The sequence below is a fragment of the Balaenoptera musculus genome, chromosome 10, assembly GCF_009873245.2.
Source record: "Balaenoptera musculus isolate JJ_BM4_2016_0621 chromosome 10, mBalMus1.pri.v3, whole genome shotgun sequence".
NCBI classification, from domain to species: Eukaryota; Metazoa; Chordata; class Mammalia; order Artiodactyla; family Balaenopteridae; genus Balaenoptera; species Balaenoptera musculus.
The window spans coordinates 15,234,462-15,247,234 of NC_045794.1; the positions used below are offsets into that span (position 1 = coordinate 15,234,462).

The 12,773-nt window shown below is 35.6% G+C and overlaps 1 protein-coding gene across 1 annotated transcript in view; it reads left to right on the forward strand.

Annotated features, from left to right (window-relative positions):
• Positions 1–12,773, forward strand: part of PIK3C2G (phosphatidylinositol-4-phosphate 3-kinase catalytic subunit type 2 gamma) — a 354,208-nt gene that overhangs the window by 271,577 nt on the left and 69,858 nt on the right. The window lies entirely within an intron of this gene.

Consider the following 12,773-nt stretch of genomic DNA (forward strand, 5'->3'; position numbering starts at 1 on the left):
ATCCTTTTCCTGTTTTTTCACCAGTATATAGATAGAACTGATTTAGTATGTTGACATTTTACCCAACAATCTTACTAACTTCACTTTTAATTCTAATAATTATCTGTATTGTTTTTGAATTTTCAACTTACAATCATATTGTCTGCAGATAACAAGAGTTTATTTTTTCTTTCCAATATTCATATATTATATTTCTTTTCCTTGTTATTTTGTACTCTCTAGGGCTTTCAATAGATATTGAATTGAAGTGGTAATGGTGGATATACCTACATTATTCTTGAATCCAGGGAAGAAGTGTCTAATATTTCCTCATTAAGTATGTAGATTTTGTAGGTACCCTTTATTATTTTGTTTCCTTCTATTCCTAGGTTGCCAATAGTTTTTACAAAGAAGGTTGAATGTATCAAATTTTTTTTCTGAATCTACTGGGCTGAACAATGATCACCAATAATCCTAGTTTTCTCCTTTATTCTGCTAATGTGGTGAATTACACTGAAGAACTTTCTAATTTTAAACAAATTTGCATTACTAGGATAAACTCTACATGGACGTAATGTATTATACTTTTTATGTATTATTGGATTTGATTTAACATTTTCTTTAGCATTTGTTTTCATCTCTATTTATGACAGAGATTGGCCTGGAGTTTTTCCTTCTTATAAAGTCATTACCAGGTTTCAGAATCAAGAACATGCTGGACTCATAATATTAGTTGCGAAGAGTTACTGCTTTTTTCCCTACTCCCTGGAACAGTTTGTATAAAATTGGTTTTATGTCTTTAATTTGTAAAGTCATATAGGTCTGGAGATTCAATTTATTTAAGAGCTATAAGACATTTCACATTTCCTATTTCTTCTTGGGTCTCTTTGTTAAGTTACATTTCTATAGGAATTTGTGCTAATTTATTGGCATAAAGTTATTCATAATATCCTATCATAATCTTTTTAACATTTATAGGATCTGAAAAGGTATTCACTCTTCAATTTCTCACACATATTTCCTGATCCATACTTCCAGAGGATTATGAATTTTACCAATCTTTGTAAAGAATGAAATGTGGGATTTATTGACCCTCTCTATTGTATTATTTCTCTGTTTCACTTATTTTTTATCTTTATTATTTCCTTCCTTCTGCTTCCTTTCTATTTATAACATCCTCAGATAGTTAATTTAACTTGTTTATTTTCAACCTATCTTCACTTACCCATTTAAAACTCTAACTCCTCTCTCCTAATCAAGATTTAATAGCACCCCACAGGTTTTTATATACAGTATTGTATTTTCTTTATCATTCCTTAAAAATATTTATAAAATTTTCACTGTGAATTTTCCTGGACCATGGATTAAGTCTATTTCACCCACTTGAGTTTTATATGCTGTACTAAAAATATATATCTGTATCTGTATCCATAAACTTCATAAGTAATTATTATTGTTGTTTTTGCAATCAATATTTAATATTACTCATATATCTCATTTTCATTGCTTCCTGTAACTCTGAATTTCTGTCTGGGATTGTTCTCCCTCTACCTGAAGAACACCATCTACTATTCCCCTTAATATGAATTTGCTGCTAAAAAAAACCCTCTAAATTTGCATTTGTCTGAAAAGTTTTTATTTTACCTTCATTCTTGGAGGATATTTTTGCTGACTATTTGGTATTTGAGCATTTGGGTAGCAATGCTTTTATTCTAAAAACTTTAAGGCTATCATTTCATTGTCTTTTAGCTTCCATTGATTTTGTTTAGAATCCATCTGTTATATTTGTTGCTTCTTTGAAAAAGTTTTTTTATTCTTTATAATATTGTTCTTTTTACTGTTGGTTTTCTGCCGTTTTACTTTAATTTGCTCAGATATGACTTTGTTTCTACTGATGATGCTTGAGCTTCAGCACTTCTTCAATTTGTGCCATGATGTCTTTCATCACTTTTGGAAAGTTCTCAGTCGTTATCACTTCACATATTGTTCATACCATTTCCTCTCCCCTCTTTTTCTGGGACTGTAATCACATATATGTCTATCCTTTTCATTGTACCCTCTAAGTCTCATACTTTTACTCCTGTATTTTTAATTCTTTGTCCTCTATAACTTAGTTTCTGAATAGCTTCTTCTAACTTATCTTTTGGGTTGTTTATTCTCTAATGATCTGTGTTTAACATACTGTTAAGTCCATTCTTTGAGTTCTTAATTTCAGTTATTCTTCAGTTTCAGAATTTCCTTTTTTTTTCAGTTCCTAGTTCTTTGCTGAAAATCTGTCCTTTTTATTATTTCTTCAAAAATCATAAGCACAGTTATTTAAAATCTTCCTAAAAACGCCAATATTGGGACCTACTGCATGTACATTTTTATTTTCTAATGTTTCTGCTGGTTTTTAATCATGTAGTCTTGTTCCATTGTGAGCCTGGTTATTTTCCTTTTTATTGTGGCCACGTATTGTACTGCAATATCCTTTGTAGAAATTGGATGCCTATGTTACTCTTATCCTGGTCTAGAGAATTATAATATCTGAGTACATTAACAATCTAGGGTTGCTGAAATTCAGTTGCAGGGATTCAGATTATTCAAAACTGAACTGTAGCTCTTGTGAGGCACTATTACTGGTTCATCCTTATTCCTTAGATGTAGCCACTTTGGATCTAAACCCAAGGTAAGGCAGACTCACCAAGAATCTACTTGGCAGCTCTGGATTCCATTCCTTTTCCTCTTAACTCTGCAAGGTGGTCAAAAGTGCTGCTCTACCCCCCAGCCATTCCACTGCTCCAACCTATATCAATAAAAACCCACAACAGAAAAGCTGTGCCAAAACCCAAGCTCACTTCCCCAAGACTGTCTTGCCCCAGATCCTAGCCTGGTAATTCTTCACTATCTTGTTAGCTCTCTGATCCCTTCAAGCAAAGTTTAAAAACAAATTGTTTAATTATTCCAGTTATTCTCTGTAGGAGGTCTGGTCTAAATGACCAAATCTAATATCACTAAAAATAGGAGCTTACAGCTGCAGTCATGCTACCCCTCAGCTTTCAGAAATATCTGCTGTTCTGCCTCCTCCCCCCCATCCTGTGTTCTGATGAACCTTGTCGCTCATAGGTAACTATTTCAGAGGATCTAAGTCTGTGGTCAATTCCCATCTGAAAAAAAGTATTTAAGGATTTCTTGGTGAGGTTTTGGTACTCCTCATCTTTGATTCTGAGTGGCCTAGAAAATTGAAGAGACATGCCAGACTCCAATTTTGCTCCCTTCTGTCATATGCATCAAAAAAAGACTCTTAAGATCCTTCCCCATACACACATGTGCATACAACCTACACATGCACACAGCTGTTCCAACTCCTTCTGAGGACTCAAGGAAGGATTAGCTCCCTTTACTATTAAATTCCTATCACCATCTTGCTTGCAAGGTCCTGTGAGACAAATGTAAGTTACAAAGGCAGGTACCAAGCTAACAGAATCCTCCAGAGTTCTTGGCTAGACATAGGATCTTTTAGGGATTTATCTAAAACATCATCTCTAAGGGTAAAAGGTACAAGGCCTGTTAGGTTTTTTGCCTTTTGATGCAAGAATGGAGACTATTTATGGAATATCTTTAGCTAATCCACATGTCTGGAATAACTTTAATGTCACCAGTGAGAGCCCATTTCTAATATTAATCATGCTAGTCAACAAGCTACCATTTTTATGAACAAAATCCTTTGACATTCAGTATGCTAATTAATAATGTCCATTTTTTAAAGGTGTTCAGCACGATGGCTTGATTTACATATATTGTGAAATGATTACCACAGTAGATATAGTTAACATCTATCATCTCATATAGATACAATAAAAAGAAAAGAAAAAAGCAACTTTTAAATTTATAAATGTCATAAGATGAAGATTTAATAGCTCTACTTCTTCTTCCTCATCCTCTCCCCCACATTTAGCATGCTTTTAATTATATCAATAATTAGCATTTTTAAAATGTCTATTGTTGATTGAGTTGTGAGAGTTTAACAGAACTACTTACACTGACTGCCTCTAGTATGGGTTGCCTGATTAAAATATTGAGAACCTCTTATTTCCTCCTGCTCTATCCAGGCACCCCGATAGTGCAGCCTTGATTAGGACATTAACAGACCATTCCTGGACTCTAGTCTTTTTTCCTTTTATTGAAGTATAGTTGACTTGCAATATTATATTAGTTTCAGGTGTACAACATAGTAATTTGATCATTTTTCTGCAGTCTTGATTAAATCCTACCAACACTCCGGTTATACTTTGACCTAAGAAACGCATATATAATATCATGCTGTATATACAGACATACTTTGAACTTCAGTAAGTTACAGGCACTGTAACAGGAGGACTACAACCGACCCCATAACCAGGACTTAATTGAGTCAAATAACCCTATTTTTCTCAGTGGTCAATTCAACAACCTTCCTTCTCCATGTGGAGCTTGGGAAAGACATTAGATGAGATTACTTTCCAGTCTGAGTGTGAATTGTTTTAATTACATGTTGTATAGTAGATTAAGTCAGTATATATCAAGGAAACCTTACTGAAATTTAAAAATAAAATATATTAATGAATGTATTCAAAATTGTCTCCTAACTGTAGGTTTGCTGATTCAGGATGTTGGCTTATTGCTATACCTCCCAGTTGGGTAATATTGTGGTTTGATGATGAATAGACCCACTTAAGAAAATTCCACAATTCAGATCACATCCTAAGGCTATTAGAAAAAAATCACAATTGTCAATAATGACTGCTTTAGATTGCATATAGTCAGGGTCAAGAGGAGAAACTTTTAAATCCCTATCACCAGCTCCTAAGGCTAGTGGTTCTCAAAGCTCAGCTCCTGGACTGTGGTTGGAACCTCATCTGGGAATGTATGAGAATGCAAAATTTCAGTCCCATCCTAGACCTATTAAATCAGAAACTTTGGGGATGAGGTCCAGCAATGTGTTTTAACAAGCCCTCCAGGGAGTTCTAATCCATGACAATGTTTGAGAACCATTATTTCAGACTCTGGTCACCTTTCCTTTTTTTTTCCCCCCCAGTTTGGACATGATCAGACATTTGGTTTCCAATGTAGTAGATACTAAGGTACCCTACTATATCATTGTTTTTTTGCAAATCTGGACTCAAGCACATTGTGCTACAATATTATTTCCAGGCTGGTAGCTCAGCTAGAGATGCTGTTTTGTATCAAAGGACAAGTGCCTGAGCACTTAAGAAGGTATACTTAACCCAGTTCCCAGTGAAGTAGAGAAGGCATCCCAGGGAGTATGGCATTCAAGTTGTTATTAAAGGGCAAATAGAAGTTAGTAAATGGAAACTGGGGAAAAATTGTGCTAGACAAGGGGAACTACAAGGACAAAGCATGCATTATGGTTACATGTTTTTCTCTTGTTTGGAAGCTTAAAGAACTCAATGATTATATTCATTTAATTTTTACCCATGTATATAGCAAACTTATAATCTCATCAACATTTAATATATATTTTAAATGAAAAATAACAGAATTATTAACATATATTAACCTATAGGATTTATGTTGTTTTTCAAAACCTAGGAGAGTGAAACTTTGCATCCGGAAAGTATTTAGCAGTCTCTTAACTTATTTATTCTTATAGCTTACCAGTTTTATTTTAAATTAGCACATGTTTCCAAAACATACAATTTATTTATTTTTAATATATAAACTACTACACTAATAAGTGATAAATGCTTTAAAATTTGTAGAAAAATAATGCAAAATTTGAAAAAAATTTTGGATGATACCATAAAGTAAATATGAATGTAATTTTGATTTTTTTTTCTCACCCCACTGTATAATCCCACATGAATCCCATGAACAGAGACCTCTGGCTTGGTAGAGAATGATCTTGAGAATCCTGCTAGCTGCAAGCTTGAGGACAGTCTCCACAGGTTACCTAGTGCCAAGCCCAGGAACACTGCCTGGCCATGCTCTAAATGATAAGCATTAATAGTGCACTGGTTCATGATTTTACCCTTCAGAAAGATCACTCAGAGCACATCTGTAATATATCTGTTATGAACAAAGAGAAAAAATGAACAGTATCTGTTCATCATGGGAACAGAACCATGTATAGTAATAGGATAACTGAAAACAAAGATGTAAAATGATTGTTGAAAACAGCATTAGACAATAGGAAAGCTACAGTATACTAAATAATTATGTGTAGGTATCTTGCATATTCATGAATTTATCTATTGTATTAGCATGCTCAATATAAATTGTATTATATCTTTTGAATATATTTAGTATTTAGGTCTCAATCAGTGAGTAATGGGAAATGAGTTATAAGATAAGCTTCTGTCCTATAGGATCAAGGCAACTGAATTTATTTCATTGGATTTCAAGTGCTTTTTTGCATATTCAGGAATGTAGTATGTTGAAATCTTAATGTTCTTTACTAACTCTGACATTCTGTGAAGGTCATGTTCATTCACTTTGCTATAGTGAAGGGCACTTGGATATGGCAACTGTCTGTAAGGGTAAGTGCTGAGAGGATAGTGGATGGGATTGTCATCTTTCATGTTGAGAGCTGCCTTACTGATTATACTAAAGCTGTTTTAAAGATTGTGCCTTTTCAGGATAATTGACAAAATATCTATCTAACCATTGAAAGTGTTAGGCTTTGGCCTATTTAAGCAGAGGCAAGTAATTGCAAAGTGGAGAGGCTTCTGATTTCTGGTCCTAGTGTGAGTAGGATAAATATTGAGATCTGTCTTCAGATGGCAGCAGGCTTTCAATAGGGAACTCCTAAGTATATCTGCCTAGAGTATGGTTTCATATAGAACTGTTAGCAGAGGATTGTTATGAAAGGGGAAAAGCAAAGGGGTCAGACATATACAGGTAGGGAAGACTTGCAAAGTGCAGTTTATCACAACAAGGTTTAATGAATATTGTTGCTTATCATAATCACAGCTACATAGAGAAAGCTGAACAAGACCACCAAACGTGTACCTCACAGTTTTCATCACATTCACATTTGCTAATGTGCTAATAAGTACTACTGTAGAGGCCCCAAGAAGAGATGTTTTTATATTGTTCTTAAACTCTATTGGTCAATATTTAGGGAAAGGAAGGTTGAAGAAATTTCAAACACCTCATTGTTTTTATCTTGGATGAATTAAGATCTAGGATTTGAGTGAGGGGAAAAAAAGGAGAAGAAATAGAAGAAAACAGAAGAGATATTTATATCATCAAACATGAGATATGACTGTGAAATCACAGATTCCAGAAATGCTCCAAGTGAGAATATGTCAACCATCTTCTAACACTGGACTCCCGAAGAGAGCAATCCCATTTTGTCTCATAATAGTATCAAACAAAAGGAAGCTGATATTAGAGGAGTTTCTCCCAAAGTAACAACCTCCTAATAATTTAATTGAATTTTGTACAATGAGTATTTGGAGTACAAGAAAATATCTTCCTAAGATGTAAATCCTACATCTGTTTATTAGTCATCCTTTCTATACTACAAAGTAAATAAGTTAGTGCTATATTAACGAAGATAAAATCAACAAAAATTAAACGTGGGCACTGGCACAGTAGGGACCACTTTCAAAATCTACTGTCTCCATCATTCAACAAATGTTTATTGATTGCCTACATTGTATACTTTCTGGCCAAGGGTGCAAAAATAGTACCTAGTGATCAATTGTTTGAGAATAACATGAAGAGGTTTTTAAAAGTATGTTCTGAGGCCCATCCTTAGAGATGCTCGTCATATCAGTAAAGGGAGATACAGGCATACTTCGTTCCATTGTACTTCACTTTATTTGCCATTCACAGGCATTATGCTTTTTTTACAAATTGAAGGTTTGTGGCAACCCTGCTTTGAGCAAGTCTATTGGCGCCATTTTTCCAACACCATTTGCTCACTTTGTGTCTCTGTGTCACATTGTGGTAATTCTCACAATATTTCAAACTTTTTCACTATTATTATATTTGTTTTGGTGATCTGTGATGAATGATCTTTGATGTTACTATTGTAATTGTTTTGAGGTGCCTCAAACTGCACCCACATAAGACTCTGAACTTACTTGATAAGTGTGCGTTCTGGTCCACGTCACTGATTTTTCCTCATCTCTCGGCCTCTCCTTGGGCCTCCCTATATTCCCTGAGACACAAAAATATTGAATTTAGGCCAATTAATAACCCTACAGTGGCCTCTAAATGTTCAAGTGAAAAGAAGAGTTGCACATCTCTCAATTTAAAGCAAAAGCTAGAAATGATCAAACTTAGTGAGAAAGGCATGTTGAAAGATGAGATAGTCAGAAAGCTGGGCATCTTGAACCAAACACTTAGTAAAGTTGTGAATGCAAAGTAAAAGTTCTTGAAGGAAATTAAAAGTACTACTCCAGTGAACACATGAATCATCAGAAAGAGAAATAGGCTTATTGCTGATAAAAGAGAGTTGTAGCGGTCTGGATAGAAAACCAGCCACACATTCCCTTAAACGAAAGCCTAATCCAGAGCAAGGCCCTAACTCTCTTCAGTTCTATGAAGGTTAAGAGAGGTGAGGAAGCTGCAGAAGAAAAATTTGAAGCTAGCAGAGGTTGGTTGATGAGGTTTAAGGAAAGTCTCTATAACATCAAAGTGCAAGGTGAAGCATCAAGTGCTAATGTAGAAGCTGAAACAAGTTATCCAAAAGATCTAGCTCAGATAATTGATGAAGGTGGCTGTACTCAACAACAGATTTTCAATTTAAACAAAGCAGGCTTCTATTGGAAGAAGATGCCATGTAGGACTTTCATAGCTACAGAGGAGAAGTCGATGCCTGGCTTCAAAATTTCAAAGGACAAGCTGACTTTCTTGTCAGGGCTAATACAGTTGGTGTTTAAGTTGAAGCCAATGCTCATTTACCATTCCAAAAAACTTAGGGCCCTTAAAAATTATGCTAAATCTACTGTGCCCTATGCTCTATAAATGAAACAACAAAACCTGGATGAGAGCACATCTGTTTACAACGTGGTTTACTAAATATTTAAAGCCCATTGTTGTGAGCTACTGCCTAGATAAAAGGTTCTTTTCAAAATATTACTGCTCATTGACAATGCACCTGATGGAGATGTACAATATTAATGTTTTTTTTCATGCCTGCTTATACAACATCCATTCTGCAGCCCATGGATCAAGGAGTAATTTTGACTTTCAAGTCTTATTATTTAAGAAATACATTTTTTAAGGCTATAGTTGCCATAGATAGTGATTCCTCTGAGGATCGGGGCAAAGTCAATTGAAGCCCTCCTGGAAAGGATTCACCATTCTAGATGCCATGAAGAATATTCATGACTCATGGGAAGAGGTCAAAATATCAACATTCACAGGAATTTGGCAGAAGTTGATTCTAACCCTCATGGATGACTGAGGAGTTCAAGACTTCGGTGGAGGAAGTAACTACAGATGTGATAGGCAAGATAATTAGAATTGGAAGTGGCGTCTGAAGATAGGACTGAATTGCTGTAATCTCATGATGAAACTTTAACAGATGAGGAAGAGTCGCTTCTTATGGATGAGCAAATAAAGTGGTTTCTTGAGGTGGAATCTACTCCTGGTGAAGATGCTGTGAAGACTGTTGACATGACAACAAAAAAATTAGTTGATAAAGTAACAGCACAGCTTGAAAGGACTGACTGCGATTTCAAAATACATTCTACTGTGGGTAAACACTATCAAACAGCGTTGCCTGCTACAGAGAACTCGTTTGTCAAAAAGAGTCATCAATGGGTCAGACTTCACTGCTGTCTCATTTTCACAAGTTGCTGCAACCACTCCGCCCTTCAGCAACCACCACCCTCACTAGTCAGCAGCAGCAGCAGCAGGGTTAGGCCCTCCCCCAGCAAAAAGATTCTGACTCGCTGAAGACTCAGATGATAGGTAGCATTTTTTTAGCAGCAAAGTATTTTTAAATAAGTTACAAACATTGGTTTTCTTTAGACATAATGCTATTGCTCACATAACAGACTACAGTATATTGTAAACAACACTTTTATATGTACCGGGAAACCAAAAGTTCATGTGACTGGCTTTATTGCGATATTTGCTTTACTGTGGTGGTCTGGAATTGAACCTATAATATCTCCAAGGTATGACTGTATCTAGGTATCTGTGTTGGGGTTTTTTATTTGTTTTAACGTACTTATTGGAGTATAATTGCTTTAAAATGTTGTGTTAGTTTCTGCTGTATAACAAAGTGAATCAGCTATACATATACATATATCCCCATATCCCCTCCCTCTTGCACCTCCCTCCCACCCTCCCTATCCCACCCCTCTAGGTGGTCACAAAGCACAAAGCTGATCTCCCTGTGCTATGCAACTGCTTCCCACTAGCTATCTATTTTACATTTGGTAGTGTATATATGTCAGTGCTACACTCTCACTTCCTCCCAGCTTACCCTTCCCCCTCCCCATGTCCTCAAGTCCGTTCTCTACATCTGCATCTTTATTTCTTTCCTGCCCCTAGGTTCAACAGACCATTTTTTTTAGATTACATATATATGTTTCAGTATACGTTATTTGCTTTTCTCTTTCTGTTTTCTCTTACATCACTCTGTATGACAGACTCTAGGTCCATCCACCTCACTACAAATAAATCAGTTTCATTTCTTTTTATGGCTGAGTAATATTCCATTGTATATATGTGCCACATCTTCTTTATCCATTCATCTATCGATGGACACTTAGGTTGCTTCAGTGTCCTGGCTATTGTAAATAGGGCTGCAATGAACATTGTGGTACATGACTCTTTTTGAATTATGGTTTTCTCAGGGTATATGCCCAGTAGTGGGTTTGCTGGGTCGTATGGTAGTTCTATTTTTAGTTTTTTGAGGAACCTCCAAACTGTTCTCCATAGGGGCTGTATCAATTTACATTCCCACCAACAGTGCAAGAGGGTTCCCTTTTCTCCCCACCCTCTCCAGCATTTATTGTTTGTAGGTTTTTTGACGATGGCCATTCTGATCAGTGTGGGGTGATACCTCATTGTAGTTTTGATTTGCATCTCTCTAATGATTAGTGATGTTGAGCACCCTTTCATGTGTTTGTTGGCAATATGTGTATGGAGAAATGTCTATTTAGGTCTCTGCCCATTTTTGGATTGGGTTGTTTGTTTTTTTGATATTGAGCTGCTTGTATATTTTGGAGATTAATCCCTTGTTAGTTGCTTCATTTGCAAATATTTTCTCCCATTCTGAGGGTTGTCTTTTTGTCTTGTATATGGTTTCCTTTGCTCTGCAAAAGATTTTAAGTTTCATTAGGTCCCACATGTTTATTTTTGTTTTTATTTCCATTTCTCTAGGAGGTGGGTCAAAAAGGATCTTGCTGTGATTTATATCATAGAGTGTTCTGCCTGTTTTCCTCTAAGAGTTTTATAGTGCCTGGCCTTACATTTAGGGCTTTAATCCATTTTGAGTTTATTTTTGTGTATGGTGTTAGGGAGTGTTCTAATTTCATTCTTTTACAGGTAGCTGTCCAGTTTTCCCAGCACCACTTATTGAAGAGGCTGTCTTTTCTCCATTGTATATTCTTGCCTCCTTTTTCAAAGACAAGGTGACCATATGTGTGTGGGTTTATCTCTGGGCTTTCTCTCCTGTTCCATTGATCTATATTTCTGTTTTTGTGCCAGTACCGTACTGTCTTGATTACTGTAGATTTGTAGTATAGTCTGAAGTCAGGGAGCCTGATTCCTCCAGCTCCGTTTTTCTTTCTCAAGATTGCTTTGGCTATTTGGGGTCTTTTGTGTTTCCATACAAATTGTAAAATTTTTTGTTCTAGTTCTGTGAAGAATGCCATTGGTAGTTTGATAGGGATTGCATTGAATCTGTAGATTGCTTTGGGTAGTATAGTCATTTTCACAATGTTGATTCTTCCAATCCAAGAACATGATATATCTCTCCATCTGCTTGTATCATCTTTAATTTCTTTCATCAGTGTCTTATAGTTTTCTGCATACAGGTCTTTTGTCTCCTTAGGTAGGTTTATTCCTAGGTATTTTATTCTTTTTGTTGCAGTGGTAATTGGGAGTGTTTCCTTAATTTCTCTTTCAGATTTTTCATCATTAGTGTATAGGAATGCAAGAGATATCTGTGCATTAATTTTGTATCCTGCTACTTTACCAAATACATTGATTAGCTCTGGTAGTTTTCTGGTAGCATCTTTAGGATTCTCTATGTGTAGTATCATGTCATCTGCAAACAGTGACAGTTTTACTTCTTCTTTTCCGATTTGGATTCCTTTTATTTCTTTTTCTTCTCTGATGACATAGCCCAAACTTCCAAAACTATGTTGAATAATAGTGGTGAGAGTGGGCAACTTTTTCTTTTTCCTGGTCTTAGAGGAAATTGTTTCAGTTTTTCACCATTGAGAATGATGTTGGCTGTGAGTTTGTCATATATGGCTTTTATTATGTTAAGGAAGGTTCCCTCTATGCCCACTTTCTGGAGAGTTTTTATCATAAATCGATATTGAATTCTGTTGAAAGCTTTTTCTTCATCTATTGAGATGATCATATGGTTTTTCTCCTTCAATTTGTTAGTATGGTGAATCACATTGATTGATTTGCATATATTGAAGAATCCTTGCATTCCGAGGATAAACCCTACTTGGTCATGGCGTATGATCCTTTTAATGTGCTGTTGGATTCTGTTTGCTAGTATTTTGTTGAAGATTTTTGCATCTAAATTCATCAGTGGTATTGGCCTGTAATTTTCTTTTTTTGTAACATCTTTGTCTGGTTTTGGTATCAGGGTGATGGTGGCCTCG